The sequence below is a fragment of the Thunnus maccoyii genome, chromosome 1, assembly GCF_910596095.1.
Source record: "Thunnus maccoyii chromosome 1, fThuMac1.1, whole genome shotgun sequence".
Lineage (NCBI taxonomy): Eukaryota > Metazoa > Chordata > Actinopteri > Scombriformes > Scombridae > Thunnus > Thunnus maccoyii.
The window spans coordinates 32,869,210-32,878,183 of NC_056533.1; the positions used below are offsets into that span (position 1 = coordinate 32,869,210).

Consider the following 8,974-nt stretch of genomic DNA (forward strand, 5'->3'; position numbering starts at 1 on the left):
ATTGTATTGCAACTGTCCTTTAACTACTCCAGCTGCATAGGATACTTAGCCTCATCTTAATACATTTCACAATAAATGAAAGGCACTTTGTGTTGTTATTGAGGATACAAAACACAAAGAATAGCGCCATGAGAGCTTTTCTCTTTCTTTTCCTTTGAATTTGAAGGACAAAATGCTCTTATGAGGTTCACCAATAATGTATTAGTGCATGGCACCAAGGGAACAAGATGTTCTAACGGCCTTGTTCGAGCCCGGAAAACACAGTGGTTGAAGAAAAGTGTTGTCATAAAAGCGGGAAAAAATGTAGCAGAGGCGACTCTGAGCCACACACTAAAGAGGCAATCTTGTCAGCCTTACAAGATTCCCTTCTCGGTTTAGTAGTGTTTGACTTGGCGCCAGTTACTAGGGTTTCATCTTTGCCAATTAAGCCAATCTAGTGTATTCCAGCAACAAGAATCTGCACTGTTTGCCAAAGCATTAATGAACTAGATATTGATTTCATTCTTGCAGTGACTGGTGATTGGTGATTGGTGACGCTCTTCATTGTACCATGAATCGCTGTCTTTTCCTCATGAGTTGCAACATGAAAGTCCATGCATGCACGGCTTTAAGTAATGTAAAGATATTCTCATCAAAGTCATCTGATCTAAATTAACTGGCAGGAGATAAAATGTATATTACTATGTGGGGAATTAGATAACTAGAGGAAAGTGAGAGAGAGAGAAAAAGGAGGGGGACATTGAACGTGAGAGAGATAGAGACTCATCATGACAGTCATCACTTCAGCTATCATCCCTAATTCTCTATGGGAATATCTCAGTAAGGCGGAGTAAATTTGAAGCTGATAAGCAGACAATGAGATTTACCCAGGCTTTGAGGCAAAGCCCTTCCAAGGGCTTGCTTTCACCTACACTAAGTTTGAACTTGACGCATCAAATGGCAGAAATATTACTTTCTTTGGTGTAGGTTGTAACTTGTAAGTGGGTAGCTCATGATATACAGTACATTGCTGGAGTACAAGCAGAGCAGTGAAGAGTTTTGTTTCACAGAGAAAGTAGGAAAGCAATGAAATAGTAGTTCAAAGTGTGTGATTTTTAGTGTTCAAATGCACAAAATGAGTAATGGGCCTGTGGAAGTTGGTACGGTTGTTGGTCATTATGACCAATGATTAAAGATGACTCATTTTAGGCTCAACTTCTTGCACACCACCTGTCAGAAACCTTATAAATGTGATAGTGTTTCATATTATTAAATGTGAACCTCCTTACCAGATATCTCCTATTCATCTTTTAATTATCCAGCCCTAACCATGATCTGTCTTTAACCATACCGTGGTGTTCATGCACAGATACTGTATTGTAGAAGGTGCACATTTTTCTAAAAAAAAGCTTGGATGTAATTCTGGGTTATGCAGAATCATTCAATATTAAAGTTGTTGTCTGGAAATAGGATTTAATTATCTTAACATATGTTTCTCTAGTTTCTGTTTCTGCTCATTTCAGACCACAGACCAGTCATAGTTGTTTCTGTCAGTTAAAAGAATATTTCATCAGTACTAGTATCAAATCCTTACTTTTTAAAGATTTTGTATCTTGCTTCTTCAGGGTGGTTTGGACTCACCGCTGTAACTATAAATTAAAACAATGAGACAGGTTCACATGTGAAACAAAGTATCAAATTATCCAACAAAACTTTCAAAACCTCTCCCTCAGTTTAATCTTCTTCTACAGTGTCCATCCATATTCTGTTCCAAACACTCACTGCTGCCATATTTTGGCACATATACGATTGTTTGGAACAGACTGACCACACAGATGGACAGAGGAGAAGTAGATTATGCTGCAGGAGTCTTCTAAGAAGTTTTGTATGGACATTTTGATACTTCTTGTTGCCATGCAGGCAACCGTGACTCTGGTTTGTCTCTTGAATCCATCGTGACAGCTGTGAATCCAAGCTGCCGTACTCCTTGAAGGAACAGGATCCATGTTACATGAATGCTTTGGGAGAAAAGTAAACATAGGTTTTCAAGTTCTTTATGTTACAGATTAATATTGAAATATTTGAACACTTAGTGGTGTGTGTTTTAAGTAAATTTTAAGTATTCCAAATCACTTAGACAAATAAGTTAAATGTTTTGTTGTGTACCTTTGACCTTGTTTGTCTTAGCTGAAAAATGGCCTCAAAATAGCCTTAAATGGACAGTTTAACCTAATTATCATTTTCCATGACCATTGTATGTCAACTGTTAAATGTAAGGTTTGGTTAATTGTACATTCAGGGTTGGATTGCATTTTCCTAAATGTGAATCCAGTATCAAATCCCATCATAAAATCTGAACCCTGTTCAACCCCCCTTTTAGGTTTATCTATTAGCAATTTAAAGTAACATAAGTTATAAAGATTTTAAAATAAAAATAATAAATATATACTCTGACATCCCAACAATTAACTTTTTTTTCCAGGTAGATTACATTCCACATGGCACTGATTTGGTAAATTGCAGGCCAAGAGACGTCTAGACATCTGGATTAACCCTTTAACACTCACATTTTGAGGGGTGGTCAGCCTGAATTAAAACAGTTTGACTATTTTCAACCAATAGACCATTGCAATAAATTTGGACATTAAGTTTTCAAGGATTTATTACATCGGATTCAGGTATAAGGACACCATATTTGAAAGGGTTAAAGGAATAGTTTGACATTTTGGGAAATAACATGTAATATCTCATTTGTTTCATCTGTTCAAAATCGGAAGTGTAAAATTGACAAGTTGTAGTTTTTTTGTTATGACTATTTCTTGGCGGAGTGCAGTTACTTCCTTTTGGGAGTAACTGCAGTTTTTTTTAGATGTCTATGTCACACACATCAATTCTTAGTGTTGTTAGTCAGGACCTTCTTCACATTGAAATATAGTTAGTTAAGTACTATCAAACAGCGGTTATATGTAACCCAAAAATATAAAATACTTTTATTTTTTTGAACCAAATTTAGCCCAGTTTTAACCTTGACATCTAGACATCTTTTGACTTGCAAATCAAATCAATGCTCACTGTATTTCCTTTTCAGTTACATGATAACCAGAATGTGTTTTGACAGTTTTTGCTAATAAAATAGATGGTGGAGATAAAAGATTTAAGAAAAGATTTGTTTGACTCTGAACCTAGTGAATGATTTATCAACTAGCTATCAGTAATCAACCCTACACATTGCCAGGAAATTCCAATGTTCATCTGTTATGATGTGTGTTGATTTTATTCATATTCCTACTCTCTAAAGAAAACTTTTCAAATGGTACAAAAACAGCAGTGAAAGTGCTCTATAAAAGCCACAATTGCCTTTAGGACATTGTTTACTGTGATTATGCATTCTTCAGAGCAGTAGGCGGTGCTCAGCTGTGCCTCACATCACAGCACCACTGTACCTATAATCACAGAAAATAATGTTGACTTGAGCATTATTTCTAAACTGTATATATATATATATATATATATATATATATATATATATATATATAGGTTGCTGGTAATCTGTAGAGGAATCTATAAAAGGCATTATGGCATCTCAGAAAGTGGCTGGTTGCTGAAGAGGCAAAAACAAGGTACCTGTAACCTGAACATACTCTTTCTATTAGAGGCTCTCTCTGGAGTTGATGGCTGGTTCCTGCTGCAGGCCTCCACAGACACATAGTACACAACACAGATGGTGAGATAAAACACCAACGGCTGCAGTCAAAACAGTGAATGTGTCATAATGACATTTGTGTCATAAGTTATGATTTTTCGCAGACATCAACACTGTCACTCTACATAAGGGACACTGAACGACAATGAACAGTAGTGGGTCCACAAGCACACAGACTCAGATACAGCCTCTTCATACATCAGCACATTAATATTTGTTGATTTAGAAATGCAGACTCATGAATGACACAGAGCAGGATTCACTGAATAATCCTCTTTCTGGTGCACAAAAGCATAACTTAAGCTGCTACAGTGAATCCTAAGTCTCTCCAGCCTGGCATACATTGGACTCTTTCACACCCGAGCAGTCCAACTCGTTCAGATTGGTCTGTCTCTTGACTCGACACAAACACATGTTTTGTGGAGGTACTACTGGAAAGATACAGAGCGCTATCTATCAAAATGGAGCCGGCTAGAAGTCAGACTAATCTCAAGCTGCATCCCGCACGCTTATTTATGTCACACAGACACATACTGTACGTATACATACAGAAATGCACACAATCCTTCTGTATTAGTTAAGATAAAAAAGCACCAGGCCTGGGGGGACTGTGCTGTTTTTCACTTTATCCAGACAGAACCTCAGCCATAAATTATCGCCACTCCCAGCACCAATCCTCATATCACACAGTGAAGTATGCAGAAGGCCAAGACGACAATATAAATTGATGAAACAACAAAACAGTGCCCCAGTATAGTAAAGCATATCCCTCAAAAACACTGACTGTCCCCATCAATCGCCAGAAGCATAAGTGCAATGGAGAAGATAGTAATTTGAATGTGAATCAGCATTTTTGTTGTTGACAGGTTGAATCTCAAAGCTTTCAAACATAGACATTAATCTACCCCTGTTCTTAGTATCAGCAAAGAAAGATCTGTTGTAGCTTAACAAACACCATCATTATACAAAGAGGTGATTAGGCTTGTCAGGAGGTTACTCAGTCTTTTTCTAAATAAAAGGGTGAAGCAAGACCAAGTGAGAAAGATATTTTGAATCTAGGGATGAAACAAATGATTATGTTCATTATAGATTAATCTCCTGATTATTATTATTTTTGATGGATCAATTAATTATTTAGTATATAAAATGCCAGAAAATATGAAAAAATGTTGTTCACAATTACCCAGAGCCCTTGTCGATGTCTTCAAATTGCAATGCAAAGCCCAAAGGTGATCCATTTTCAATGGTATAAAACAGTGAAAAGCAGCTAATTCTTACATCTAAGATGCTGGAACTAGATAATGTTTGGTATTTTGCTTGAAAAGATACTTAAACTTAATTTTTGTTCATTTAATTGACGAATAATTTCAGCATTTCTTAAATCCAACATTTCTTACTGGGCTGCAACAACCAATACCAGACACAGACTTGGCTGCAGCACCAGTGAACTGTTTTTGTGGCTGACCTATAACTGAAAGAGTTTAGGAAATTAATTAGAGATGATATTTTGATTGACAGTTCACTTGACATCAGAAAGAAGGAAAACACATGCAGATTATTCCACACAGGTGTGCTACTGGTCCTTCAAATTACTCAGTGATTACTATCCCACCGTGCTTAGTGTTGCAGACAAAAACCCTGGGCAGATCCAGTTTTCTCATTATTTTGGCTCCAGTGGCTCAAACGACAAATCTGTGACTTTTATAGTGGGCTGACTGTTGAAGTACATTTTGCTGCTGCTGCCACTGTGATTCACAACATTCAACTTAATGATGTTTGATGGTTGAAAAATGTGGCTTAGGTGATGATGGCATGGAAATGTGTTAGAAAGACATAACCACCTGTGAAGAATAAGCACATATGGTTCTCAACTGTGATGTCAGTGCATTATTTCCAGATGCAAAAAAAACAAAGAAAAAAACAGGCACTATGAATCAACTCACTACAGATGTCTAAGGTGTAAGAAGGCAGCTCGTGACGAGAAATTTAGAGAGCAATATTATGTCGGAACTGCATCACATGAATACCTTATTATAGGAAATTTACCTCTTTTATGCATCAGGTTGTGCAAGAACAAAAGCAGTGGTTTACTGAGGAGGAAAAAACATTTGATGGTTAGATGAGTCACTGTTCACCCTGTTCTGAACCAGTGGTTGACTACATGTGTGTCACGCATGAAAAGAAATTTATTCGCCCAAGTGCTTATTTCCCACAGTGAAGGCTTCTGTCAGAGCTGTTCTGGTGAGTGGTCCTGGCATGGTTTACATTGATTTGGTCCCTTAGCAGGCAGGTAAATGCCAAAACCTACAATGCCTGTCAGCGCGATCACATTTCTTCTGCTCTGGTGTTTCTATCCTGATGAGGGAGGATTATTACAAGGTGACAAACCCAAATCCACAAGGCATGACAGGTCCCAGAGTGGTTTGCTAAGCATGGAAATCATGTTTATCACCCTGACAGTAATGGTGACCAGTTCTCAACCAAGCAGAGCACTGCAGTTACTCTAGGAACAATATTGCCGACCACCTTTAAAGTTCAAAAGATGTTATTTCTTGTGAAAAATAGTCAAATTTTTCTGGTTGAGCTCCAGGCTTTCTCAGAATCTCAAAGGCTCAGTGTAGCAGCTCAGATGGCTCATGGTGGCCCAATGCCTTATTGAGACACTTATTAGTGTGGCTTTCATTTTAGCAGTATGTTACAGTGCACAGAAATAACAGGATACTTTAATGTTTCCAACCTAGAACTGAATGTAATTCAAATTATAAAATTCAATGTGAGAGGACTAATTAATTGATGGGGCATAAAAGTTTTTGTGGTGCAAAGGAAGTGTGATGCATTTTGTAGCTACAGACCATATTACACATTAGTGTAATATGGTCACATATTAATATGGTCACACATTTTAATACTTTCAAACTTAAATGACAATAATATTCTATCTAACTAATAACTATCTAGACATTTAATTAGTCCACAGATACTACTGACAGAATCCTTTACTGAAATGCCCTTGCATTTGCAAATTACTCAATTAATCAGTTAATTATTAAATGCCAAACCTAATCAAACAGGCTATAGGTGAAAAATAATGGGTATCCTATGCTTATGTGTGCATACAAATATGGTGCTGACCCTACATTCTTAAACACTCCAACTGTGTCCTTCATTTTACAGGCAGGTCATAAAATCACCAGATGTGTATATGGAAGTGTACACTTGAGGATGAACCAGTCCAGGTTTAAGTGGAATGCTTTTGGTTGCAGCAGCACTAGCGATTTCAGATGTGATGTCTGCTCCAAATGCAGCTCCCTCTAACCATTTCAACCAACACACAAGTATTTTGAGCAGCAGGGCATTTTCAGCACCTCGCACTGATGGACAGCTCCTATTCAAATCTCAAAAAAAGGTTGTATTGCCAAAGCAACAACACTAAGACTTGACAGTTTAAAATTTAAAATGCACCCTGTACTTCTGGTTAACCGGTTCAGACTGTGGTGAGGAGAAATGACAACATCATTTCTGCTTGAGGTGTATCACCGGGGTGGCTTGCTGAGGTTTTGCAGACATACTGGGTCAACACGCAGTAGCACAGAGAAGAAATGTGTACCAGAGGTTGAGCATGAGCACATTCTGTTAAATAAAGCTTGACCTGAAGCTTTCGCGATGCCACTTTCCAACTCAAAGCACCCTTCCTGTGGGCCAGCCTGCCCACCTGGCCAATCCGGCGCTCTTTTTGCTGCAAACGTGTATGCTGAGAATACCTGAACTGAATTTGAATTACCATATGACGTAGGCCTTTTTCTAGCAGTAATGTCCTGCTGGCAACAGGGAGTACCACAGAACCATACAGTCCCTACCGAGCGCTAAACACACAATTTGTTGCACCAGCTACCCCCCCCTCCCCCCCACTATACCTCCTCAACCCCCATTCTGTCCCTATCTATCTTTATCTACATCTATATATCTCTCTATAAATCTCATACAGACATTCAGACCCACACACAGTCGCTCACACACTAAATAGGATGCGACAGCTATCACAAAATACCTACAGAGATGAAAAAAGGACATGACAGAAAATAAAAAGTATCTTTCCTTACATTAAAGTCTACGATGAAACCACAAATCACGAGTTAAATGGCGGTGAATAATCGGTCTGCGTGAGAATATACAGCACAGTTCTGAGCATATCGCGCCAGACACGGGCTACATTGGACTGAATTCAATCAAATACTTACGCATTTTCTCGAATAAATAAAATCGAGTTTGAGAGCAGTGTAGGAAAAATCAGCAGGGCCCCGGTCCCCGTTTTCAGGATTTGCAGCACAAGCGAGGCACAAATCTCCATGTGAAAAGGATTGGAGGCTGCTGCAGTCCGCGTCTCTCTCGATCACAAGTCAAGATGCTCGCCTGCGAAAAATGCCAAACATTGAGAAAGAGTTGCGTTGATCTGCGGTGCGGCCACCATTCCCTCGGATGTAATGAGCGCCGATGAAAACCCTCAGCGGACCAGCAGTAGCCCCCCTGGACTTGAAGATATTCCTCTGGACTGAGGAAGGGGGAAATCCTGCAGAGTTTTTGACGGGGATCGAGTCTATGAAGGCCCCCCTTTTCCCCAAACCAGTCAAGTCCAAAATTGACTCCCACCGGTGGTTTCCTCTTTGAAAAATCGCCAAATCAGATTCGACCAAAGAAACAAAAGGGAGAAAGAAAAGAAAAAAGAAAAAACACTAACCAAAGTGGACTAATTTTTTTTTGATTTGGCAATCTGGCTGTTTTTTTGCGCGGATCATTCCCCCCCCAAAACAAATTTCAGGATCAGTTTACAGACATGGCAATTAACAATTACCTATTTAAAGCATTGATGATAAGGTCAGAGCAGAAAGGGGTGCAGAAGCGTCCTACAAAAAAAAAGAAAGAAAAAAAAACCTGAGAACGCCTATTGGATCAAATTAAGGATATCCGTCCCACTGCAACCATCGCAAGCGTCGCATCAGGACAAATGGGGTGCCATAGGCTGCTCTAAAAATCGCAGAGCATACAGTAGGGATTTTCTACCAAGTAGAATGGGAACAATCCGCGGGATGCTATTTCCCCCCCAAGAGCAATCCGGTGTATTGATTATATAAACGCGGCTATAAGTAATAATTCCTCTTGTCAGTGAGAGTGTGTCCGATCCGGGTGGTGTGGCAGCAGAAGCATCATCCGTGTGTTGCAAATAAAGCGGGTTTTTTTTTTTTTTTTTTTTTTTTTTTTGCCACCGGCTCCTAATGGTTCCCCCGCTCGCTGCAG

At 39.0% G+C, this 8,974-nt stretch overlaps 1 protein-coding gene across 1 annotated transcript in view; it reads right to left on the reverse strand.

The window, feature by feature from the left end:
• Positions 1–8,211, reverse strand: part of LOC121898360 (leucine-rich repeat-containing protein 4C-like) — a 37,641-nt gene extending 29,430 nt beyond the window's left edge. The window contains exon 1 of the mRNA XM_042413362.1: positions 7,921–8,211. The gene's annotated coding sequence lies outside the window, so the exon portion shown is untranslated. The remainder of the gene's footprint in view (positions 1–7,920) is intronic.
• Between the last annotated feature and the right edge of the window lie 763 nt (positions 8,212–8,974).